The following is a 27,167-nucleotide window of genomic DNA, read 5'->3' as shown; positions in this document are numbered from 1 at the left end:
GGTCACATGGGTGGCACGGCCGCTGCGTCAGTCACAGTCCTGGCTGCGGGAGTCGAGCCGCCGTCGCCGCCGCCGCCTCCAGCGGACGGGGCGGGGATCCCGGTGCCAGGTCCTCGTCGGCCCGCCCCTGCCGCCTCAGTCGGCCGTCCCGGGCTGGGCCCGACCGTCATGGAGCGGGGCGGGACCTCCGCCTGTTCCGTGTGAGGCGCGTCGCCGCCGCCCCCGCCTGCGCCTTTCCAGACCTCCCGAACCCCCGCCGCCGCCCGGAGCCCCTCGCCCTTGGCAGCCTGTCGCCGCCCCCCGGGCGGGCTCGAATGCGCGTCCGGTGAAGGTGCAGGCCCGGCGCCGCCGCTGCCGCAGCTGGGAGATGGTTCGGGCCTAGCGGAGCAGGGATTGGAGGTGAGAGGGGCTGACGGAACTGACTGAGGGCCGGGCCGGGCCTGGCCTGGCCGCCGGGTGGGGGTGGGGGAGACTGAGAACAGGGTCCGCCTGGGGGCTCGGGGAGGCCTTCCAGGCCAGGGCTGCTCGATCCGGCTTCGGCCCACTTCTTCCCGTTTCACCCCCCGCCCTCGGAAAAATAAATAAATAAATAAATAAATAAATAAATAAATAAATAAATAAGGCTAACCCATCCTAACAAAAATTCCCAGAAATCCGTCTTTTCGCCGTTTTTCCTTTCCGCTTTCGTTTCTTAATCCATTCCTGCCCTCAGAAATTCCATCGACTGATTTGTTACTTTTTAATACCCTCTTCAATTGGAAGTTATTTCTAGTTAAAGAGAAAATAGGCCTAGATTCTGGCTATCATTACCCAACTAGTTCTCGCTTTCCTTCTCGCGATCCTGCGCATGTCTCCCCCCCCACCTTCTCAGCAAAAAAAAAAAAAAAAAAAAAAAGGAAAAAATTTTCCACCTTCGTCTAGCGAAGGGGATTAACTAAAAATGTGAAGGTGGGGTGTAATACTTGAATACCCCCCGTAACTTCGCAATCTTTCTGTTAGCTAGTTATACCGATAGCTCGTATTTGGATATTGATGTTTAGGCCTTTCCTCCAGCTGCCTGTGCCCGGGGTTAATCTCGTAATTGACGTCAGTGCTTTGTTCCTTCCACTTTGCTGTTCCTTCCACTCTTTGAGGATGGATCATGGGGTATAGGACTTTGAGGAGTATCCTTATTGCCTTTTCTCTCACAATGGATATCATTTATAGGAAGTTGAAAGTACAAATCTGAAATGCTCGTGTGTGGAGTTCAAGTAAGACGAAGAGTTCGATTTAGGGTTCTCGTAGTCAGTTGCAATTCAGAATTGTACGATCTCTTTCCTGATGGCCTTACGGAAATTTTAACCTAAGGCCAGTCCCTTTGCCAGGGACGGGTATTTGTCTGTACGGAATCTAAGTTATAGGTGTCTGTGAATAAGGTATTTGTCAATGTGACGTTTAATATATGTGTTGATTTTTTTAGGACTCAGGTGTTAAAAGCCCAAAGCTTTGTTTCCATACTGATTCTGCAAAGCTTTGTAAAGTGCTTTTTTTATTTAACAGTACTTTGACTTATCAAAATTGAAATATTTATGAGAATTTTCTTAATTTGGCATTTGATAAAGAGCCTTTGTGGCCTGCGAATCTGCTTGGAATCATCTTTGGTCATATGTGCATAAAGAAGTGTTGGCAAGTGGCCACTTGGTTTTTAACAAAGCTGGCTTCTTTAAATTTCTCAGGTTTATTTTCCTTGTTCATCACTGCATCTTTCATTCTCTAAACATTAAAAAAAAAAAAAAACCCTGAATAAGTTATTTTTAATTGTCTTTTAGAGTCAGTTTACCTGGATTCATATGACACACACACACACACACACACATATATATATATATTTTTTTTTAATATCAGCAGTTTCATTCAGTTTGTGGTGACTTGCATGCTGATGACTTTGGTTTTTGTTAGCTCTGCAGGAACAGTAGGCAAATTCTACTTTAAATAAAATTTTGCGTCAAGTGGGGACAAGATAGCATGTCTGTAAATGACCCAACCTTTACTGTCAGGTTAAAAAAAAAAAAAAGAGCTTAGCTGTGTTAACTGGAAAGTGCTCTACAGTTTTGGGGTGTAAAGATGATTGTACAGTGGTTTGGTGAAGCTCTGTAATTAAGAATTCCTAAAGATAGAATATTTTCATTAGATTCACTTTCTACTTGTCAGATGACATACATTCTCTGTGTTCTTGAGTTATTGTATGCCTTTTGTAACAGTTGATATATTCTTTTGTATTGTAATTTTCTTATAGATCTCTTGTAGTGTGTTTAGAACAAGAACTATATTTGTATCTCTCCGTGTCCTCCCCAGTATTTTACACAACTATTAGATTGAATCTAAATATGATATCCAACCTAGGATTTCACAAAAGGGTAATGTAAAGAAAACTGTATGAGCAAGTGATCAGTATTTGAAGGGGAAAAGTGACTATCAGCTGCAGAAGATGACAGAAGCTGGAAGCCTTCTAAAAGTTATTTATCTTACCTTTTTTGAAGAGTTAAAGTAAATGTCATGGCTTTATGTGTACCTGAGAGGAACAAAGAAAACAGGTATTTCTTCTTTTGTGGCCATCTACTGGTTTAGAATGGAGTCCAAATGTACACGGCCTTCTCTTTGTAGTATTTTTCATAAAATCAAAGAGGTGTTCTTATAAGTATTGAAGACACACCCGGACAATGATCCAGAAGTGCAGTGTGTATTATAAAAGTTGATGACTTAGGTTTTTTTTTTTTATTTTAGCTCTATTCTCAGGGTAGCTTACTGTTAAAACTTTCCTAATGTCAACTATACTCAAAAAAAATTTTTTTAACTTTCCCATATAATGTACAGGTTTCCCAGCTTTTGAACTCCTAATCCTCATTATGTTTTACTCATTTCCTTTTTCATTTCCTCTGATAAGTTGGAATAATTATGTTTGATTTCTGGGAGGGTGTGTGCCAGTCTCAGTTATTGTGAAATAAGGTGTAGTCAGTGATTAAGGACTGCTTAAAGCTAACCTCACTTCGCTGCTTTTTCCTTTGCTTTAAGAAAAGCACCCCTACTTGTAGTAAGTTTTTATACTCATCTTGGTTGTTTGAAGTGATACTCTAGTACATGGAAAAGGATGTAATAAACATGACAGTTACTGAGTTTTGGCTGATCATCTGCATTCCTGTTTGTCTTGATGTTCATTTTCACTGTCATCATATCCTAAGAATTTTAATGGTATTGGCATACAGAAAATATTAGAACCACTGACTTCATTTCCAGAATATTCCAGAAGCATTTTCACATTGAGACTACTTATTTATTCTGTTTTTGAAGGAAAAAAAAATTATCTAAAAGCTATCTTCTTCAGGGCGCCTGGGTGGCTCAGTCATTAAGCGTCTGCCTTCGGCTCAGGGTGTGATCCCAGCGTTCTGGGATCGAGCCGCGCATCAGGCTCCTCCGCTGGAATCCTGCTTCTTCCTCTCCCACTCCCGCTGCTTGTGTTCCCTCTCTTGCTGGCTGTCTTTCTCTCTGTCAAATAAATAAATAAAATCTTTTAAAAAAATAATAAAATAAAAAAAAGCTATCTTCTTCAAATGGCTAAAATTCGAAACTCAAGAAACAAGTGTTGGTGAGGATACGGAAAAGGAGGAACCCTCGTGTGCTGTTGGTGGGAGTGCAAACTGGTGGAGCCACTGTGGAAGACAGTATTTCTCAAAAAATTAAAAATAGAACTACCCTACAATCCAGTAATTGCACTACTGGGTATTTACCCAAAGAATAGGAAAACACTAATTCAGAGGGATATATGCACCCCTATATTTATTGCAGCATTATTTGCAATAGCCAAACTCTGGAAGCAGCCCATGTATCCACTGATATATATATATCCATTCGTGCACATATGTACACATACCCAGTGGAATATTACTCAGCCATAAAAAGGAATGAAATCTTGCAATTTGCAACATGGGTGGAGCTAGAGAGGATAATGCTAAGAGAAGTAAGTCAGTCAGAGAAAGACAAATACCATCTGATTTCACTCACGTGGAAATTAAGAAACAAAACAAATGAACAAAGGAAAGAAAAAAAAGACAAACCAAAAAACAGACTCTTTAGAGAATAAACAGATGATCATCAGAGGGGAGGTGGGTGGCAGGAATGGGTGAAGTAGGTGAAGGGGGTTAGGAATGCGCTTGTCTTTTTAAAACAGTTTTATTTTAATTCCAGTATAGTTAACATACAGTGCACTTGCCCAGTCACTGTGCAAGAGGAGTGTGCTTGTCTTAATAAGCACCTGAGTAATGTATGGAACTGTTGGATCACTGTATTGTAAACCTGAAACTAATATAGCATTGTATGTTAAGTACAGAATTAAAAAAAAAAAAAAAGAATTAGTAGATACAACCAAAAAAATAAAAAATAAAATCTACCTGTTTCATCAGCTATACTTTATTTAAAAATCTATAACCTGAGGAATGTTCTGAGGGAAGGCATTTCATGTAACTTTACCTCTGTTGGAGTGCCAAATAAACAACGGTGGTATCTTTTAGGCAGGGAGACAAAGCTTATTATTGGGTACCATTTTAAACTAATTTTTTCAATTATTTCCTAGGATGGGTAAAAGAACCTTGTGCATTGTTTTTTCAAAGTTAGGTGTGTGTGGCAAGGGAAATCAGGGATTAACACAAATGGATTGCCCTGGAAAGCCGGTATGGTTTCGCTACCAGTTAGTCGTGATCTATCCTGGAACTATGTTCCCTAGGGCTGCTTAAGGGGTGAATGGCTGTCATGATTTTGTTAAGTTAGAGATGCTTCGGGAGTTATGATTTTTCACTTTGACTTTCCTTTTCTTGTCGTCATTATGGTAGCGCCAGTTTTACGGAGAGGCGAGTATAGGCCAGTGCTCTGCGTTGACAGGCCTTCCCACCTCTTTGCATTTGCTTCCATCTGGAATATCTCTTTTCCTCTCTTGTTTCCTACCTGTTAGAATTTCACTGTCTTTTAAGGCCCAGTGCAAGTACTGTTGCCTTCCTAAAGTTTTGCTTGACTCCCCTTGCTACTCCATTTGGCATCTACCTTCTTTGACTCCCTGCATCACTTTGTCATCTCCCTTATTTGTTTTGTTAACTATGGGACTATGGCCTGCTGGGTGACATCCAGCACAGTGTATCAGGGAAGACATCTTAGTAAAATACTATTTAACACTATTTCAATATGTATTTCTAAAGAATAAGGATTAAAATAATAATCCAACCTTTCACTGAAGAAATTAATACTAATTCCTCAGTATCATCATGTATCTAGTCAGTGTGCAAATTTCCCTGATTACAGTTTTTGTTTTAACAGTTTGTTTGAATTAGGATCCAAATGAGATTGTATCTTTTTGTTCTTATTCTTGTTTCTGTACAGTTTGTTGAAGAAGCCACGTCTTTGCCCTCTGAGAATTCTCACAATCTAGATTGTGCTTATTGCATCCCTGTGGTTTCATGTAATATGTTCCTCAGTCCTTTTTTTTCCCCTGTATATTCGTAGTTACATCTAGAAGCTTGATCTGATTGAGGCTTGAATTTTTATTTTTAAGTAAGCTCTATGCCCAACTTGGGGCTCCACTTCACAATCCTGATATCAAGAGTCACATGCTCTACTAACTGAACCAGCCAGGCACCCCGAGGCTTGAATTTTTTTTTAATGGCAAGATTACTTCATGGGTAGTGTTGTGTACTTCCTCTGCACTCTTAAGCCTTCAGCCTGGCTTCTCAACGTGCCAGTGAAGTTGGCATTACCAAGGCCACCTGTGACTTCTGCATTTCCAAATTGTATAGTCATTGCTTACTCCTTTACCTCCTCTCTACTTGTTTTTGTTTGTTTTGTTTTAAATATTTTATTTATTTATTTGAGAGGGGGAGAGAGCACGAGCAGGGGGAGGGGCAGAGAGAGAAGTGGACTCCCCACTGAGCGGGGAGCCCCTGATCCCAGAATCTCAGGATCATGACCTAAGCTGAAGGCAGAAGCTTAACTGACTGAGCCACCCAGGTGCCCTCTACTTGATTTTGTTAACCATTTTCTCCTTGTTATTGTTTTCTTCCTTGACTTTTATGACTCTGTCCGTTTTCTGCCTACCAGTTGCTTTTTTGCAGACTGTTTTTTTTAATGTTTTTTTTATTATATTATGTTAGTCACCATACAGTACATCCCTGGTTTCTGATGTAAAGTTCGATGATTCATTAGTGCTTTTTTGCAGACTGTTAATTCTGCTAATCCCTTGATATTGATAGTTCCGGTTTTTAGCCTTGGCATTCTTGTTTTCACTGCTGTGGATGAACTCATCCATTTATATTGCTTCAGCTACCATCTCTAAATGTTTTGTGGGAACCAGAACTCTTTCATTCAACTGAATACCTCCCTTTAGATTGCTCAGTAGATGCTTTGTTTTAGTTGGGAGAGTGACATATAACTTTAGCAAAAAAGAATTTGTTGAGAACATATAAGGTATCCAATGAATTCTAAGAAAGGCAGTCAACCCACAGGAGGACAGCTAGAACTCAGGAACAGGTGGATCCAGGGGCTGCAGATGTGGTTAGAAATATGTCTTTATTGCTCATTAGATGTTCTTTGTGTGTTCAATTAGTTCTCCCTTGCTACAGACCAAATTTAACACTTACTGTCTTTTGAGTTGTACATTTTACATCTTCTGCTATCAGAGAGAGACTGCCTTGACTCTGAATCCCAGTTCCAGGAAAAGGACTCATTAGGTTATATGTCCACCTCTGGACTACAACTTTGGGTAGGGGGCTACACTGTAATAACATACTCTAACTGCAGCATTCCAGAGAAGTGGAATAAAAGGGACTCTAAAACATGGTTGTCTCCCTCAGTCATTCCATGGCTATTTAGTACACATACAGTCCTACTTTTTCTTGTATTTATATATTTAAAAAATTTTAAACACAATCTAACTATCTGTACATACCAGCAAATACCCTCAACTCTTCAATGGAGACAAATTCTGTCTGGCTAAAACATCCAGAGGTCATTGTTCTCTTGAGTCCAGATTCAAAAGGTGATATCCTTTGTTAATTGGGCCTAGATATGCTTTGTCAGTGTCTGAAAATTATGGGCTAAGTACTAAATTTAATCATCCCTGACATAACTGATACACAGTTGTTGTGGAAGGGAAAAGAAAACAACAACACTAAGGGATGGGAGGGGAGAGGAAGGTATCATTGTTCCAAAACTTATACCATATCTTGCTGGGCAGGTACAGTGTAAGGTAAATGGCAAAACCAGCCAGTTACATGGGCCTTCATTTGTTGACTGACTTCCTTGCAAATGGAGTGAGTTCTTTGGTAAGCCAAATGAAGATTTTCAATTCCATCAGCTAGGATTATTTTTTGTCTGTTGTCCTAAGTTAAGATGTCCTGAGGACATCTGGAAGGAGTTTTATGGGAAGGCAGTTCTGTGTTGCCTTAGCACAAGGATCAGTAAACTATGGTTAGTAGGCCCAGTGTTCACTTTTGTATGGCCTGTGAGCTGAAAATGGTTTTTATATTTTTAAATGGTGAGAAAAAAATCATAATACTTTGTGGCCTGTGAAAATTATGGGAAAGTCAAATTTCAGTGTCCATAAATAAAGTTTTATTGGAACACAGACGACATACCTATTTGTTTCTGTACTGTTTGTAGTTCCTTTTGCTGCTACCATGACAGAGTGTGCTGACTGTAGGGCCCACAAAGCCTAAAATATTTACAATGTGGCTTTAAAAAAGTTTGTCAACTCCTGTCTTAGCAGATCCGTAGTGGATGCTCGGGTTTGAGCACTGTTTTAGGATTAATTACACAGTCCCTATTTACTGTCGTGGAAGTTAGGGTTTTTTGATTGTAGAATATGTGTGTGTGTGTGTGTGTGTGTGTGTGTGTGTGTGTGTATGAATAGATAAAAATAAATTAGATAGAAATAAATTAGATAGATAGATAGATAGATAGATAGATGATAGATAGGGGCGCCTGGGTGGCTCAGTATGTTAAGCATCTAATGACTCTTGATTTCAGCTCAGGTCGTGATCTCAGGATTGTGGGATCAGGCCACATCAGGCTCCATGCTTAGTGGGGTGTCTGTGATTTTCTCTCTCCCTCTCCCTATGCCCCTTCCCCCGACCCCCCCCCCCACTCTCTCTCAAATAAATAAATCTTTAAAAAATATATGCATATGTGTATGTATAAAATAGGTGTGGTCTGGGCATTGGCTTCGCTTTAGTTAGGGATTCAGACTTCGTTGAACCCTTCAACTGTACCCTGAAGGTAAGGTAAATGGGGGCAAGAATTTCCAGAAAAGCTGGGGGAGAGGTAAGGCTAGAAGCTGATCAGGTAGTTTCTGTAAGTGTTCATCATGCACAAATAACTCTAGTTCTACTACTTCTCAATCCCCTAACCCCAGATCTTCTGCTTTTCCTGCCTTGGGGAACATAGCACTATCATTGCTTTTTCCAGAAACCTGCAAGTTGTCCTTGATTCCTCTGACTTCTCACATCTGGCTCACTCCAAGATTCTACTTCCTTAACATCTTTGAATCTCAACACTTTCTCTACAATATCTACATTCCTAGTGTTACTTCCTTAATCCAGGCTTTTATTTCTCACCAAGATTGATCATTCCAGGAGCTTTCTCATTTGCTTCCTTACTTCTAGCAAAATAATCAACTCCACCCTGTATCATAGTAATTTTTCTCTCTGAACTGCGAATCTGATTTTGTCACTTCTCAAAACTCCTTAGTAGTGTTTGATTTTCTGTAGTATTCTTCTAGCTAGGGAATCTTCCAACATCAATGAGTTTTATGTAACTTCTGAAGCACTGCTTTGTAGCCAACTACTCCCTTAGGAGTTTGTTGCTGTGTTTAGATTTTATTATTGTGTTTGTGCCAAGTTATAATGCATTGTACTAATGATTTTGCAGTGTTCAGACAAGGAAAGGTGGTAAGTAAAACTGGGTCATGTCATGATAGGTTGTTAATATAGGCAGGCCAAACCCAAAAGAACCCTGACATAGTACTTAGCCTCACTGCGAAATATATCTGCTGGATCCCATCTATGTAATAATTAATCAACATGAAACAGTTTGTTTGCAGTATCAGTGTTTTGTTCCAAACCTCAGCAGTGATTATATTAGACACATATTTAGTGTAGATTTCGGTAAGGTACTAAACCACAAATGGACAAGATTGCCAGATTTAACAAGTGAGGCTTCTTTAAAATTGACATTTAAGGACTGCTAGCTGGTATGGTAGTACATGGTTATATTTCCCTAAACTGAGAAATAAACATTTGCAGTTGTTAAATCCATTTAGTATAACATGTTTATAAGCATTTTCTGCATTAGTATTATTGAAGTCATGTTCTAGAAGTGGTTTAATAATATAGAACCAGACCTGAGACAGCCTGTTTCCAGGATTGAATACATCCTTAGTCTAGTTTCTGCAAAACAACACAATCTGTTACATTAATGTTACTTTAAATTTGTTTTGTATTTAATTTTTAAAGTTTCAGTTTTACAGTTACATAAGAGCTACAAACATAACGAGTTCATATCTAATTTTATGTTTTACTATTATTAATAGAATAAAGTCCTCATTTAGGGGATTTCATTTTCTTTGTAAAGGTATCTTTGTATCTTTCAAATCTGAGAATCAAACCCCACAGGTCTAGTCTGATCCCATGTGTCTCTCCAGTCTTATCTTTAATTTGCACTCCCCCAACCCTATTTTCCAAATACACTTGATCTACCTCTTTTCCCTGCATGTGCTTTGCTCTCTCCCTTCTGGTGGTTTCACTTGTCCTCTCTTCTTAGAACCAGCCTCCCTCCCTCTCTTTCCTTCTTCCTTCCTTACCTTCCTCCTTCCCTCTGGCCATTTTTCTCTAGTCAGACTAGCTGCGACGAAATCTTGGAGATGAGCGTTACTTTTATTTTTTTTCTATCCTTGGCATTAGCACAGTGTCTGGCACAGTATACGCCTTGGTTAAGTAATTGTTGAATGAACTAGAATGTTAACATATGTTTTGTATATAATACAGGTCTATACTGAAAAGATAGGTTTTAAAATCGGGATTGTAAAGCCTTCAAAATTCCTTCTGAATTCTGTTTAAATACGTTACACGTCTGAATTAGAAAGTATTTTGGGGGGCGCCTGGGTGGCACAGTCGGTTAAGCATCCGACTCTTTGTTTTAGTTAAGGTCATGATCTCAGTGTCGTGAGATGGAGTCCCCGAGTTGGGCTCTGTGCTCAGCATGGAGTCCGCTTAGAACTCTCTCTCCCTCTCCCTTTGCCCCTCCCTACTGTGTGTTCTCTTTCCCTCCCTGTCTCTCAAATAAATAAATCTTTATTAAAAGAAAATATTTTGAAGGTAGGTTTACTCTTATCACTCACAATAGGATCTTTCAAAGTATATATTCTTTGTGCCATAACAAATAACTCATAATTTATGAGTTTCCATTCCAGTGATAACAGAGCAGTAGGCTTTAAATGGCCTTAACCTTCTTAAAGCAATATTCCTATTTACATTTTAGTAGAACCTTATTAACAGAATGTAGGGTAGTTAAAACTGGGGCTGATTTAAATTCATAAGCCTTGAGTATATGCTTTTTTCGTTTAGTACATGAACATTTTCCCTCCAACATTTTTTATAGTATTCTAAGGAACTAAATATATTTCAGGAAATCCAGGTACTTTGTTACCGTCTATCTTTTTTTTTTTTTTTTAAGATTTTATTTATTTGACAGAGAGAGCGCCAGCCAGCGAGAGAGGGAACACAACCAGGGGGAGTGGGAGAGGAAGAAGCAGGCTCCCAGCGGAGGAGCCTGATGAGGGGCTCGATCCCAGAATGCCAGGATCATGCCCTGAACTGAAGGCAGACGCTTAAAGACTGAGCCACCCAAGCGCCCCTGTTACCACCTATCTTTCGCATGTGCAAATAATGATGAAATTACTGAAATAATTCCTTTTTAGTGTAAACTCCAAGGAACCTTTACCGTGTAGTGTTTTTAAACTTTTGCTTAATGTGCTATGTGCATTTTTAAGTAAGAAAATTGCTTTTAATTTGTAAGTTGGACTTGTATTATTTTCTTTTGGCTTCCTCAGGTACTACAAATCTAAGCAGTCTTATAGTGCTCTGTTGAACAGATAATTTCTTTCTGGATGTTGTAGACTGAAACATTCAGTTTTTACACCTTCTCAATTTGCCAAGTATGATTCTGAGATGTTATAGTCTAGCACTTACATTTGGTGAACATTTGAGAGTACAGGGTTTAAGTAAAAATAGAAATTGATCATTTCTGTGCATGTGTTTTTTTTCTTGAACATATGTTGTTTTCCTTTCAGATAAACTCTTGTAGAAAATTGCTTTAAAAGCAACAGAAATCATTCCGTATCAATACTAATGCTTTTATTGGATTGATAATATATTGAATGCATTGATAATATATTGAGTGGTCTAAAAAGAAGACCTACTCTCTTCTCGGTACCAGATATAACCAAAAGTCTTAGGGAGGAAATTGGGAGACTATCTGTGGGTAGAAAACAAGGGATGACATTATCTTCTGAAAACCAGCTTTTAGTGAGTATTCCCAACTGACTGATTCTTGGGGCAGTAACATTACAGTTGTGTTCTTTATAAAATTCATCACATGTTTTGAATATCTGTTGTATGCCTGCCACTGTTTAAAGCACTGGAAGGAAAAGAGGGTAAGTTCAATGATACCTATAGTTCTTATTCTCTAGAGGCTTATAATAAGGAGGTGACTAGGGAGGGCATATAGAATAACAACACATAATCCTAATGTAAGGCAAGTGTTAAGTGCCAAATGAGATACAGAGAAATGCTTTGGGGAGTAAGTAATTTTAGTTACAGAGGAATCTTGGAGGGCTTCTTGAAGGAAGTGGGATATGTGGTGAACTTTGAAATGTATATAATTAGAAATGGGGAGAAGGAAGGACATTATAATTAGACTAGTTTGAGTAAAAATCTGGATTTGAACGTGTGTAGGTTATTTTCAGGCTCAGATAAACCCTGAAGGTTTTATGGAAATGCCTGAGAATTGAACTGTAGACAGTTTTAAATCCTGGGATAAGAACTTTGGACTTACATTTTTCACAGAGCTTGGAGTTGTTGATGACTTTTAAGCAGAAGAATGTCTTAACTAGGTCTGTTTTATGAAGATATAAAAGTAATTATCAATGCATACATTACAGAAGTTTCCAATAAGAGACCTCTGTGTGTTTTATATATTTGCATGCTTTTAAAGTAAGAAACTGAGTCAAAAGATTGTTTTCTTCTTTATAAAAGGAACTGTAACTCTCAATTTTAACCATTCTCTCCACCCATTTATTCATCTTCAAAGATGAAAATAGACTTCTCAATTTATTTGTCCGCATGCTTTTAGAATTTGGTAGTAACAATTTTTGAGATAAGTTTAAACTAGTTAAATTTTGTTTCTATATATCTCAAATATTAGTAAAAGCACAAGAAGTATATTTGGTTCGGTTTTGATTCTGAAGTAGCTACATGGCATGTAAAACTGTGCAGGACTACTGGGAGAAGGAGATTTAGTGTTATTGAGAGAAGCATTATCTAAAGGGAGGCAGCTGCTTACAAGTAATATTAATACTCGTATTCTTACGCTTACCGTTAAGTGTGAGCATATTTGTGTATGTAATAAACATTGCTTGAATTGAGGTTTAAACTGTCTCATATTTTTATTTTATTTATTTATTTATTTATTTTTAAATTTTAAGTAGGCACCATACCCAACATGGGGCTTAAACTCACAACCTTGAGATTAAGATTCACAGTCTCTACCAACTGAGCCAGGGAGGTGCCCCTGTCTAGTGTTTTAAAAAGAGTAAGTTTATCAGTAATCAGTTTGGAAAATACTGTTTCAGATTAGTAATTGAACAACTGAATGTCTGCTTAATGACGTAATAAACATTGATCGTGGTACTGTTTGGCCCCTAAGGTGAGGAAATAAAGTTCTGCTGTATCAGAAAAAGCTTCAAGAGGAAATTAATTGAGTTATAGAATCAGAGTTGTATAGCTTGACAGATGAGTAAAGAAATGTGTTTCAGTTCTGGTTGATCTAAAATAATGCAAATGTTAAGTGTGTGCTGAATTAAAATTTGTTGCAGATGGTTTCTGATTTTAGTGTAATGTGAGTATTAGTTATTCCAGCTTTGAAATATTGGTATTTTTATGATATTAGGTAAGACTATCATGATCTTTAGGTATTATTTTGTAGTAAGTGAGATAATTTCCTTTCTAACCAGGCCGTGAAGTTCATTAGTTTACTTACTGAAGTGATTGTCCACTAGGTTATATTCTAGGTATGCATTGCTGCACACGACACACATTCCCTGATTATCATCTGGTGGGAAAGGAAATATTAATGCACATCAAGAGAAGTGTATAGTTAATTGTGATGAAGTACTATGAAGGAAAAGGGAATTGTCTACATGAATTTCCTGAAGCCAGAAAGAGCACTACAAGTTCAAAGAAGCCATATAGATAGATAGATAGATAGATAGACAGACCGACAGACTGACAGACCGACCGACCGACCCTTGGTGGGAACTGGGTAGGGAGGGTATAAGATACAAAATAAATCTGATGAGATAGGTGGGAGTCACATCAAGTAGGAAGTCACATCATTGCTTTGTAGGCTATATCAAGGATAAAGTTTATCCTAAGGTAAATGGAAAGCTTGTTAAAAATGTTTTAAGCAGGGGTTGGATGACATGATCTGGTTTGTGTTTTAAAAAGATCACTTTGGCAGCTATATGACATATGGGTTAGTGAGAGAAGAGGGGAACCAAGAATCCAGTTAGAAGGCTGTAGCATTTGTTCAAGCTGTAGATAAAGTGATGACTTGTTTTGAACAGTGGCTGTGGAGAAAGTAGTAAACAGATAAATTCAAAATATATTTAGGGAGGCTGTGGTTGTGGTTTGGATGTAGAGAGAAGTTAAAGGAAGACTGAACAAAAGCAGTTGGTTGGTATGGTGAAGATTACTTTACCAGGACTTGTTGGCAGTAGGGGAAGACAGATCAGGAAATCAATTTGGGATGTATTCAGATTGAGAACCCCCAAAGAACATGAGTAAACAGGTTCTCGATCTCAAAAAAGAAAGTGTGATATAGTGCGTATTTGGGTATTTGTATTTTAGATATATAGATAGTATTTTAAGCCATGAGATTGTAGGGAAAGAATGTAGACTGAATCAGAATATGACCCATGGCTGAGCACAGAGAAATACCAACTGTAAGAAGTCTGGTAGGGAGAATGGGAGGAGACAGAGGTGATGAGAAAACTGAGAGGGCTGGAGTTACAGAAGCCGAGAGTATATTAAGGAGGGAGCCTGGGTGTTTACGTCCTGCCTTTGATGCTCTGTTGTGGTCCAAGTTGAGCGAGCTTTGGAGGTATCCAGAGGAAATCCAGCGTTTGCTGGGGTAACCTCATCAGCCCGCCAAGAGGGTGAACATTTGACTTCCACTTGAAGTAAATCGAATTTATTTTTTTAAGATTTTATTTATTTATTTGAGAGAGAAAGAGCACGAACGGGGGAGGGGGCAGAGCAAGAAGCAGACTCCCCACTGAGCAGGAAGCCCAGCGCAGGGCTTGATCCCAGGACCCTGAGATCATGACCTGAGCCAAAGGCAGACACTTAACCAACTGAACCACCCAGGCGCCCCAAAGTAATTGGATTTTATATATAAGAAATTTGCTGTACAGAATTACAGCTGAAGAAATGTATGATATATTTGGGAAATACGGACCTAGTCATCACATCTGAGTGGGGAACACACCCAAAACTAGAGGCACAGCTTATGTGGTCTATGAAGATTTCTTTGATGCCAAGAATGCATGTGATCACCTTTCAGGATTCAATGTTTGTAACAGATACTTGGTGGTTTTGTACTATAATGCCAACAGGGCACATCAGAAGATGGACACAACAAAAGGAAGACCAGTTGAAGCTTCTTGAGGAGAAATATGACATCAACACAGATCCACCAGATTAAACGTCTTCTGCGTTTTCATTTCAGGCTAAAACCCATAAATGACCACCATCACCCTTTTTTTTGTTTTTAGTTAATACTGAATATTATCATTTCTGTATTTGAGGTTCAGAACAATGTGTCTGATCTTCGCAAAGTAGAGTATGGGAGGTTGAAAACAATGTTGGAAAGTTGGAAACAATAGAATGTGGAGTAGTGGTTGGATACATTTTGGAAAGCAGTTTGTCTCTGTTAAAACTGCAGATTCTCATATCTTGCACCCTAGTAATTCCACTTGTAGATGTCTATACTAGAAAAACTCTCACTCATGGGTATAATGAGAAATGCACCAAAAAATGATCATTACAGCACTGTAATGGCAGAAAAGGGGGAAACTAAATATCCATCAACTGGGGAATGGTTAAGTGAGTTGTGTGGATACACAACCGTGAAAATAAATGAACTATAGCAACATGTATCAACATGGATTAATCTGGTAACAGAATGCTGGGAATGAAAAAGTCTCAGTCTTTAGAATATACCCTTTTTAAAAGCTGTAAAATAGAGTCCATAGTCTCTCATGCTTCATTCCCTCTTCTGATTTGATTACCCCCCCTTTCTTTATCCCTTTCTTGTCCTACCGATCTTCCTACTTCTTATGTTCCATAAATGAGTGAAACCATATGATAGTTGTCTTTCTCTGCTTGACTTATTTCACTTAGCATTATCTCCTCCAGTGCCATCCATGTTGCAGCAAATGTTGAGAAATCGTTCTTTTTGATAGCTGAGTAATATTCCATTGTATATATGGACCACATCTTCTTAATCCAGTCATCTGTTGAAGGGCATCTCGGCTTCAGAGGGGAGGGGGGTGGGGGAATGGGGTAGGCTGGTGATGGGTAGTAAGGAGGGTACGTATTGCATGGTGCCCTGGGTGTTATATGCAACTAATGAATCATGGAACTTGACATCAAAAACCAGGGATATACTGTATGGTGACTAACATAATAAAAAAAATTATTATTAAAAAATAATAATAATAAAAATAAAAGCTGTAAAATAAGCAAAACAATTCAGTATCTTGTTTAAGGATGCATATATAATTTATAAAAATATAAAGGAATTTATGCCAAAATCAAAAGAGCCACTACCAGTTGTAAGGTGGAGGAAACACAGAAGATGTGATCCAGGGAGGGTACACAGTAGCCTTTCCCTATGTTGGCAGTGCTGTATTTCCTATGGGTAACACAAGTGTTTACTGTATTGCATCAGGTAACTTTTTATACAAATGGTTGCAGAGGAATAATCCAAGAGTCCTTTTGAGAAGCTTGGCAGTGAAGGAGAATAGAGAAGAGATAGAGTGGTATCTGGAGAGAGATACGGGGTTGGGGAAGTCTTTCTATTTTTTTAAAGAATATATATATATATATATATTTTAATTCTATATATATTTATATATTTTTTAATTCTATATATTTTTAATTCTATATATAGAGTTATATAATATAAATATATATTTTTATATTAAAATATATATTTTTAAATTCTATTTATTTATTTGTCAGAGAGAGCGCACAAGCAGGGGGAGCAGCAGGCAGAGCAGGCAGAGGGAGAAGCAGTCAGACTCCCTGCTGAGCAAGGAGCCCGATTGGGGACTGGACCTGACCCAAGGCAGCCGCTTAACCGACTGAGCCACCCAGGAGCCCCTATAAGGAGAATGTTTGCTGCTGGAAAGGATTCATTAGAGAGGGAGAAGTTGAAGTTACTAGAGAGAAGTCAGTAACTGTTAAAGGTCTAGGAGAAGATAGCAAAATGTGCATACTTGTTCTTTCACAGGAAATAGATAAGTTCTCTTTTTTAACCGGAGGAAGGAGGACAATGGATGCAGATACTGGTAGTTTGGAAGTTGATGGTTGATTGCTGAGATTTCTCTCTCTCTCTCTCTCTCTCTCTCTCTCTCTCTTTTTAAAGAGAGGGAAAGGGAAGGGGGAAGGGCAGGTGGAGAGGGAGAGAGAGAATCTCAAGCAGGCTCCACACTCAGTGCAGAACCTGACTCTGGGCTCAGTCCCACAACCCATGAGATCATGACCTGAGCCTGTATTAAGAGTCTGACATTTAACCAACTGTTCCACCCAGGCTTCCCTCACTTTCATCTTTAATATTCTATTTTTAGTCTTTCTCCAGTAAGACAAGGTCATTTGTGAAATGCAAGTTAGGAGAGAGTCCTAGGACTCCATGAAAATATATGTGAAGAATCTGCAAAAGATAGTAAAATTTTGGGAAGCTTTGAGGGCCTAGTTGAGAATGAGTTATGAAAAATGTGAGAAATTCATATATAAAAATATGGTGAAGAACGCACAAGTAGTATGGAATTATCTTTGCATCCGTGTGTTTCACGACAGAATTTTAAACCCAAGGGCTGTAGAAGTCTCACGACTGATTTTGGGGCAAAGGTCCTTCTCTGCAAAATAGTTTTGGGACCTGATGTTTTGTTACTAGTGGCTTTGATCTCCAGGTGTACAATCTTTGTTCCCCTGCCTTTTAGGAATTAACCTCTTCAGATTCTCACAGATAGAGAAATCCTGCCAAATGAGGCCAAGAAGGGTTTCGGTACTCATGAGGTTTTTTGCTTTAATACAGTGCATTGTGATAAAGTTACAGTTAATAACATTTGTTGTAAAATGGATTCTGAGGTAATTGTGATCTTAGCTCAAGTCTCATTTAGACTTTTGGAGTTTAAATCATTTGGTAATTTGGTAGTGGAATAGCTCTGTTTGTCAGCAGTATAGTTGTTCTAAGACAATAATTGAAAAAAAATCATTGTAATAGGTTCTGAACACCACTTGTAAGGGGCAAGTTAAAGTCACATTTTACTTTTTAAACTTTTTAAAATAAAAAAGTTTAAGGGATGCCTGGGTGGCTTAGTTGGTTAAGTGTCTGACTCTTGGTCTCAGTTCAGGTCTTAATCTCAGGGTCATAAGCATGGAGCCTACTTAAAAAAAGTTATATTTAAAATGCTATAAACTAATACATGTGCTTATTAAAAGATTATAGAAGATGAATTTCTGGTTCGTTGGAAATGCGCATTAAAACATTACTGTATGCTTACTGTAACTTTTATTGTAAATATACATAACACAAAATTTATTTTAATCATTTTAAGTGTCCAACTCAGTGACATTAAGTACATTCACAGTGTTGTGCAACCATCACCATTGTCTATTTACAGAATTTTTTCATCATCCCAAACAGAAACTCTATACCTGTTAAACCTAATTCCCCATTCCTCCTTATCCCCAGCTCCTGGCAACCACAATTCTACTTTCTCTTTCTCTGAATTTGCTTTTTCTTTGAACCTGATATAAGGGGGATCCTATAGTATTTGTCTTTTTCTTACTGGCTCATTTCGCTTTGCATAATATCCTCAGGGTTCATCCATGTTGTAGCATGTCAGAATGTCATTCTTTTTTAAGGCTGAATAATGTTCCGTTGTATGTATATGCCACATTTTGTTTATCTATTCATCTTTTGATGGGCTTGGGTTACTTCTACCTGTTGACTGTTGTGGATAGTGCTGTGTACATGGGTGTACAAATATCTGAGACCCTGCTTTCAGAAAGTTCTTTTGGGTATAGACATAGGAGCGTAATTGCTGGATCACATGAAATTCTATAGTATGCTTTTTGAGTAACCACCAAACTGTTTTCCACTGCAACTGCACCATTTTATATTCCCACCAGCAATGCACAGGGTTCTAATTTCTCAACATTCTTACCAACAGTTGTTATTTTTTTAATTTTAATTTTTTGAAAATAGCCATCCTGATGGGTGGTTATGTGGTATCTCATTGTGGTTTAGATTTGCGTTTCCCTAGTGACTAATGATGTTGAGCATCTTTTCATGTATTAATGGGCCATTTTTTTCTTCCTTTTATTTTCTTTTTAAGAATTTTAATTCCAGTGTAGATCACATACAGTGTTATATCATTTATTGGCCATTTTTGTATGTTCTTTGGCAAAATGTTTAAGTCCTTTGCCCAATTTTCGATTATTTATCTTGGCACTCCTTTGGAAAATCAATTATAAATGTGATGTATGTTTCTGGATTCTCAGTTCTGTTTATTTGATTTATATGTTTGTAGTAAGTTTTTAAATTGAGAAATGTGTATCTTCCAGCTTGCTCTTGCAAGAGTTGTTTTGTTTTGGCTGTTCAGGATCCTTTGAATTTCCATATGAATTTTAGGATCAGATTGTCAATTTCTGCAAAGAAGTCATCTGAGATATTGATAGAGATTGTCTTGAATCTGTAGATGAGTTTAGGAAGTATATCCATGTTAACAATAATTAAATCTTCTGTTCCATGAATATATGTCTTTCCATTTATTTAGGTCTTCTTTCATTTATTTGATTTTATAGTTTTTGGAGTATGGTTCCTTTGTTGTTTTTGTTGTTGTTAAATTTATTTCTGAGTATTTTATTCCTTATGATGATACTGCACTTGAGAAGAATGTATATTCTGTTGTAGTAGAGTGTTGTAAATGTATCTGTTAGGACTCATTGGTTTATTATAGTGTGTTCAAGGTCAATATATCAAATCCTGAGAGACTATAATGTTTGTCCTCATTTATATCCTTTATGTCCCGGATTTTTTTTTTAAAGATTTTGTTTATTTATTTGACAGAGAAAGAGCACAAGCAGGGGGAGAGGCAGGAGAGGGAGAGGGAGAAGCAGGCTCCCCGCTGAGCAGGGAGCCCAACATGGGGCTCCATCCCAGGACTCTGGAATCATGATCTGAGCTGAAGGCAGCCACGTAACCGCCTGAGCCACCCAGGCACCCCAATACCAGATTATTTTAATGATACGAGACCTCATTTGTTTCCCTATTAGAGGGAAAGGCAGCTTAAGCAGAAGGTGAGGAGCCTGAATTACTTAAGGGAAAGCACTGGTCTTCAGCCCATCAGTAAGGACATGAAGATAGAGGAACAGTTGACAATCTAGTAATCAAGGATCCTTTTCAAGCTATTAATATTCCTTTATTCTTTTTTTTAAAAACAGCTTTATAGAGATAAAATTTCATAAAATTCACTTGTTTTTAAGTGTACAGTTGAGCGACTTCTAATCAGTGTATCGAGTTTGCAGCTATCATCACAGTTTATTTGTAGAATATTTCCATCACTCCAGAACTGTCTGTTGTGCTTATTTGCAGTCACCCTTCATTCTTTGTTTTAATCCTTTATTCTTGTGTAGTGGTAAATACTCAGGTACGTTCAAATACTTCTGTCATTTAATCATTGTCATCAGAGTAGTATGGCTGTTTTATAAAAGACAAAACTGAGATTTAGGGAGGTTACTTAACCTGAAACATATATCTAGTATATTATATAACCAGAACTAAAAATCAGATACCTTTACTTGTTCCATTTACTAAATTGCCATGCTTCAGCTGTTTATAATTCAGCTGAAATTTGGAATTTACATTATTAACGTATTTAAGGAGTAAATTAAGAAGTAATTGCCTATGCTGGTTTTTGGTTACTAGACATTTTATATTTGAGAATCTTTATTATTATTAACCAAGATACCACTCTACATCTAGATTATCAAATAGTCCTTGCATATAAATAAACCACCTGAAACACCTATGATCTGAGGTACTGGGAGATAAAGGGTCATCTTGAGAACTGATACCTTAGCCTCTTGATGATGATTACAAAGAAATAAGGGAGGACCTCTCTTCTGCCCCCAAATACTCATCTAGTAGATAGTTACTACACACATATACCATATATTCTGAGTTATTCTTGATGCTCTTCTGAGATTGCTATTCTTAATCCCTCTCTCTTTGCCTTCCTTTTTTTCCCAAGAGGTCCTAAGGATCTTCAGAGAAATATAAATGGCTGAGAAGTGACCGCTTTATAATTAGCCCAGTTGCTCTATAAATGTAGTTTGACTTGGCTGGAGCTGCTAGTAGTGGGTGGATGAGACTTTTGAAATCACAGCAGTAGGTGGCAGGGGCTGCCAGTGAAAGCCAGCTGTTTCCTTCCTTAAGTACCCTATGTTGTCCCTAGTAGAACTCACTTTTGGTCTCTTTGGATACTAAATAACTGAGAATTAAAGATATAGAGAGCACAGTACTTGTATTATTGGAATTTAAAATTATTTATTTAGATTAATTATAGTTACCCCACAGAAATAAAGAATGGAAAACTCCAGAGAGGCTGAGCAGTTGCAAATCAAGGTGAAAGGAAGGAAGCAGGCAGAAGAAACAAATCGAGAGACTTGGAGAGAGTGTTAACAAATTTCCACAACTACAGTGCAGTTTTACTTACTGTGAAGGGATTGAGGAGAGTTTAGGCATGGCCTGCCAGTAGAGTTTCGGAGTGGTCTTGGAGGAGGAGGCAGAATACTTGAAAACAGGTAGTCAGTAGAGTTAGGATACACACTTTAATATAAGATTTAATCCTAACCTGATATTCCTCAGTTAAAATACGTGACAGATTGTGAAAGCATAGTTATCACATTATCAAAAGACTATCACTTTAATAGAGAAATGGACCAAAGGTGTGAATATGCAGTTCACAGAAGAAGAAATATAAATGGCTAAGTAACACATGAAATAGGTGCAGTCTAACTATCATGAAATTCAGTAGAACGCGGTTGACCGTGAGGGACTATATATGTGTTATTCTCCGTTTTATCCCTAGCTCCTAGCACAGTCCCTAACAATAGTAGATAGGCTTATGTATTTGTTGAATAAATGAAATAAACAAATGAAATTGGGTTTTTCCCCTTTGGGATTGGTAGCACAATTTTAAAAAACTCGAAATGCCTAGGATTGAAAATGGCATGCTTAGGGACACCTGGGTGGCTCAGTCGTTAAGTGGCTACCTTCAGCTCAGGGCGTGATCCCAGAGTCCTGGGACCGAGCCCCGTATCAGGCTCCCTACTCTGCTGGGAGCCTGCTTCTTCCTCTCCCACTCCCCCTGCCTGTGTTCCCTCTCTCACTGGCTGTCTATCTGTCAAATAAATAAATAAAACCTTAAAAAAAAAAAAAAAAAGAAAACGAGATGCTTAAAGGGGTAGTCTCATATTTTGTTGGTGGGGTTGTCCATTGATACAGCCTTTTTGGAAAGTAGTCTAGTGATATACATTAAAAGGGCATAGCATGTACCCTTTAACTCAGCAATTCAACATCTAGAAATTAATCTGAAACTAAAATAGTTTCACATACAGATGTTCACTATAATGTTTGTAATATTAAATTCTGGACATAATCCAATTATCTACCAGGTGCTTTCTGGTTAAATGAATACTATACAGTCAATAAAAAATGAAAATTCATATGTATTGATGTGGAATTATATTCATTGTTTATGAAATGAAATAAGAATTGTATGTGTAATAATTTTTGCATGTATTTGACTATATGTGACTCCTCACAATATTGTTTATTTCAAGAGAGTGAAATTGCTGGTGACTTTTAATTTTACTTTGTATTAACCGTATTAGAGTTTTTGAGCAGAGAGTATTACTTTTATAGTTGGAAAAACAAAACCATTAAGGTTTATCTCTTTTGAAAAATGCGTACGTGGAAAAATACTCCTTTTTCACATTTATAGGAAAAGCCAAAACATTTACTGAGGGCCAAGAAAGAAGATAAAGCTAAATAGGGAAACTTCCTATTTCTTGTGTATGAAAACTGTGTATTCACATTTCAATTTACTGGTGTTAGCTTGTGAGAGTATTAGTTGTCACATTCTGATGTTAGTTGAGTTAGTTGTATCTAATTCTTATCTATATGCTCAGCACCTAACACTTCTATTTCCGAATTTACCTTAAAGAAATAATGAAGTGATCAGTCATATTATATATGTTGTGTTGCATCTACTTATTCTCATATAACAGCAATTACGGAAATTCCTCCAAGTTCATTGACAAAGATCTACCTCATTTGTTTTAGTAAACTATGGTTTGTTTTAACTCTTAACCATTTTTCTGTTCTTGGTCATTTAATTATTTTCGGTTGTTTTACCAGTAACGACAGGGCTTCAGTAAACATCTTTGTAGCTTCTGGCAGTGTAAGCCAGAGCTTATGGGGTATAGCCCTGCAAGTGAGGCTGCTGGGTTGAAGGGTTTTTGTATTTTTTCTGAGTTTGGAACATCACTTTACCATTTTAATGACTATGTCATTTTAGAGATTTTATTTATATATTTGAGAGAGAGAGAGCTGGCCAGCGCACAAGCAGGGTGAGGGGTGGAGGGAGAAGTAGACTCCCCGCTGAGCAGGGAGCTGGTGCAGAGGGGACTCCAGGATCATGACCTGAGCCAAAGGCAGACGCTTAACTGACTGAGCCACGCAGGCGCCCCAATGACTGTGTCATTTTAGAAGAGTACTTGGCTCTTACTGTTGTTATTAAATAGAACATTTTATTTATTTGTTTTCAAATTATTTTTATTTATTTTTTTAAGTAATCTCTATACCTGGTGTGGGGCTCTGACTCACAACCCTGAGATTAGGAGTTACGTGCTCCACTGACTGAGCCAGCCAGGCGCCCCTAAAACATTTTTTTTAAGATTTTACTTGAGAGAGTGAGAGAGAGAGATCACCAGCATGAGGGAGGGGTAGAGGGAAAAGCAGACTCCCCACTGAGCAGGGAGCCCTGTGCAGAACTGGATCCCAGGACCCTGGGAGCATGACCTGGGCGGAAGGCAGACACTTAACCAACTGAGCCACCAAGGTGCCCACCCCTAGAACATTTTAAATAAGACATCCTTTTCTCATTGAATTTGATTTAACTGTTAAAATCCTGTGTGTCTTTGAGTTTATTTCTGGCTTCTATTTTGCAGATCATTTTGTTCATTTTTGTGCACAACTGTGCTATTTTGATAATGATGATGGTTTTATAGTAAATATTAATATCTACTATGATAAATTCTTCTTGTTCTCTCTCTAGTACTAAGTATATGATAGATGCTTATTGCATTTTTATTAAGTTAATAATAGACTTAATAAATATTAAATCTTGCCTTAGATAAATTTGGCAAGCCTATTTACTTTAGGGAAACTGGAGCTTGGCATGTTGATGGTGTCCCCTGCTAGCCAAGAATGGTATTACACTTTCTCAAGTGTAATAAACAGTGACGTAGAGATTTGCATGATCTGTTTGAACATGGAGATAGGAAGGGGCACATGAGAGAAATGCTTTAAGCCCTGAGAAGAGACACTTTGATAGTAAATCCAAAGGCTGAAAAATGATGGAAAGTACCCATAGTGCTCTACTATATAAACTTTATCACTCTTCTATCTTTTATTTTAAAAAATTTCAAATGTATAATATAGTATATGTCCATGTTCCCTTCACCTGGATATACCGTTTCTCAGTATTTTTACTGTAATTTTTGCTGCTGCTCCACTGCTCTCTTCTTGTCTGTCTGTCCTCTCCCTCCTTCCTACTCCCCCACCCTCTCTTCATGCAAGCACCCACACGTACTCTTCTCTCTCTCTCGCTCTCTCACTCACTGTCTACACATACTAGATCTATATTCAGATGGGAGCTGAACCATTTGAGAGTTGCAGATCTGATGATGACATTTCACCCATGTGTGTTTTGTACACCCTGAGAACCCAGAACATTCTCCTATATAACCAAATACAATTATAATAGTTCAGAAAGTAAACATTGATATGATTATCGGAAATACCATTCATATTCGGGTGTCCCCAAGTTTCCCTGGAATGCCCTTCACAACCAGTTTTTTCTCCCCAGATCCAGTATGTGCATCGTGCTTGCCTTTAGTTGTTGTCTCTCCTTGAACGTAGAAGGATATAGAAGTAATCCCTAGCCTCTTTTTTTGTTTGTTTTCATGATACTGGCACTTTTGAGGAGTCCAGGCCAATTTTGCAGACTTAAGGTTTGTCTGCTCATTCCTGATTAGATTCAGGTTAAATTTTTTGCAGAAGGAATACCTAGGTGGTGATACATCTTTAGTGCATCGCATCAGAAGGCAGGTGATGTCCTTTTATCCCATTATTGATAATGTTAAGTCTGATTGCTTGATTAAGGGTATTGTTTACTGTACTTCTCTATTTTAAAGATTTTTTTTCTAATAGTCTGGGGTGATACTGAAGATTCCATTCCCCCCAACTTTTGCCCAGTGGTTTTAGCATTTATTGATGATTTTTTTTCCATCAATGATTCTTGTCTCAGTTATTACATTAATGGTCACAAAAGTGATTTTCTAATTCTCTTTATTTCTTATACATTTATTAGTTGACGTTCTCTAAAGAAGGGCATTTACTCCCTGCTTTATTTCTCTTCATTTTATTTTTTGCTATTATCACTGTGGACTCAGGAATTTGTGTTCTGGGGTTTTTTTGTTGTTTGTTTTTAAGATTTTATTTATTTGAGAGGGAGAGAGAGCATGCAAGCGAGAGCACAAGAGCAGGGGGAGGGAGAAGCAGACTTCCCACTAAGGAGGGAGCCCCATGTGGGGCTCAATCCCGGGATGCTAGGATCTTGACTTGAGCCAAAAGCATCTGCTTACCGACTGAACCACCCAGGCGCCCCTGTTTTTTGTTTTTTAACTGGGCTCCACACCCAACATGGTGCTTGAACTCATGACCCCAAGATCAAGAGTAGCACGGTCTACTGACTGAGCTAGCCAGGCGCCCCTCAGGGATTCTTTTTTTACTCATTTGGTTGTATTCCATTCTTGTCTTTATTTTGATGCTCATGTTTCTAAATCTGGTGAGAGCACTTTCAGGCTGGTTCCCATGCCCTTTTGATGTCTCCATCTGTTTTTGTGTATTTTCTTGCTGTTACAACAAGATGTTTTAAGGTCTCTTTGTACTTCCTCTGCTGCAGCCTTGGAGTGAGCTATCGCTCCAAGAAATCCTATTCCACTTTAGTAGGAAATGATATTAGAAATCAGAATTTGGGTGCTGAGGGTGCTTCGTTATTCTGGTATGTTGCTGCTCCTAGACTCTTTCAGTGTACAGAAAGGGAGACTCTGTTTGTGTCTCTCTCTCTCAATTGGTAGGTAGATCAATAGACAAATTTTTAAAAATATAAGCATGAGTTCATAGTACTACTTCTAGCTCCTAGTTCTTTTTCTCCTTATTCCTTTGTATATTTGTACCCCTCCTCTCTCCTAGTTACATACCTGGATCCCCAAAAATCTCAGGATAGTTACTCATTTTCTCCATCTTGTAGCAGTGAAATCGCTACACCATTATGCTATGCCATAGAATGTTGTTTGTAATATATTTATCAACTTAACATAAGTGCTTGATGCGTACTTAAAACAGTTTACCTTAAGTAATTAAAAAATTTTAAATGGAGAACTCTCCTTTCTACTTACAGTATTCTTTTAAAAATTATTTTTCTGCTAGTCCCACAGATTTTGTTTTGATGTAGCAATTAGCTAATTTTAACGGAATCCTTTTTCAGTATAGTAGTTGCAGATGTCCTGAGGAAAATCCTATGAAATAGGTTTGCCTGTACAACAAAGATATACTTCAAACTGACTCGTTAAATTTCATTGTTAATTTTAGGCTCGCTCAGATTGATTACTGGAATTATTGCTTTGTGGGAAACTTTATCTTAGGCAGAGATACTGATGTTTACAGACATGGGGAAAATGTGGATCCAGTAAATTAGATGTGAAAAGAAGGCAGATCAGAAAAAAATTAGAGAATCAGAGCTATAACTGGGATATTAATTCTTACAAGCGATCATTTAATTTTGTTCTTCTTCTTGGCAGTCTTGTTAAAAGGAAATATTCAGTCAGATGACTCATGGTTTAAGAAAAGAGAATACTTTTTTATTTGATTATAGGAGGAATTTTATTGTAGGAATCATATCTATTTCTACAATAAATGTACAAGTGTTTCTTGCATGATTATTTTAGTGCTTTATTAAATCATAGTTTAAGGAAGGCATTTCTTTTTTTAAGGAATCGAATTTAGGAGATGTGGGGAAATTAGTATTTAATATACCCCTTAGACTCTTAGGATACAAATAACTTCATGTGCAGCAGCACCATAGTTGTAGAGGTCCATCCGAAACCTGATCGTTAGTGATACACAGTTATTAGTTGGTTCAGGTGTACTGGAGGATGATACACGTTCTTTGGTTT

General features: G+C 37.9%; 1 protein-coding gene across 4 annotated transcripts in view; it reads left to right on the top strand.

Annotated features, from left to right (window-relative positions):
- Positions 1-27,167, top strand: part of AFF4 (ALF transcription elongation factor 4) — an 87,983-nt gene continuing 60,816 nt past the window's right edge. For 2 of the 4 annotated variants that reach the window (XM_026507967.4, XM_026507968.4), the window contains exon 1: positions 1-399. The gene's annotated coding sequence lies outside the window, so the exon portion shown is untranslated. The remainder of the gene's footprint in view (positions 400-27,167) is intronic. The other 2 variants (XM_057307490.1, XM_057307489.1) reach the window with 2 other exon arrangements.

This window comes from Ursus arctos, unplaced genomic scaffold, assembly GCF_023065955.2.
Source record: "Ursus arctos isolate Adak ecotype North America unplaced genomic scaffold, UrsArc2.0 scaffold_5, whole genome shotgun sequence".
NCBI lineage: Eukaryota > Metazoa > Chordata > Mammalia > Carnivora > Ursidae > Ursus > Ursus arctos.
The sequence above is the reverse complement of the archived record's forward strand: the minus strand, read 5'-3'. Positions and strand labels throughout refer to the sequence as shown.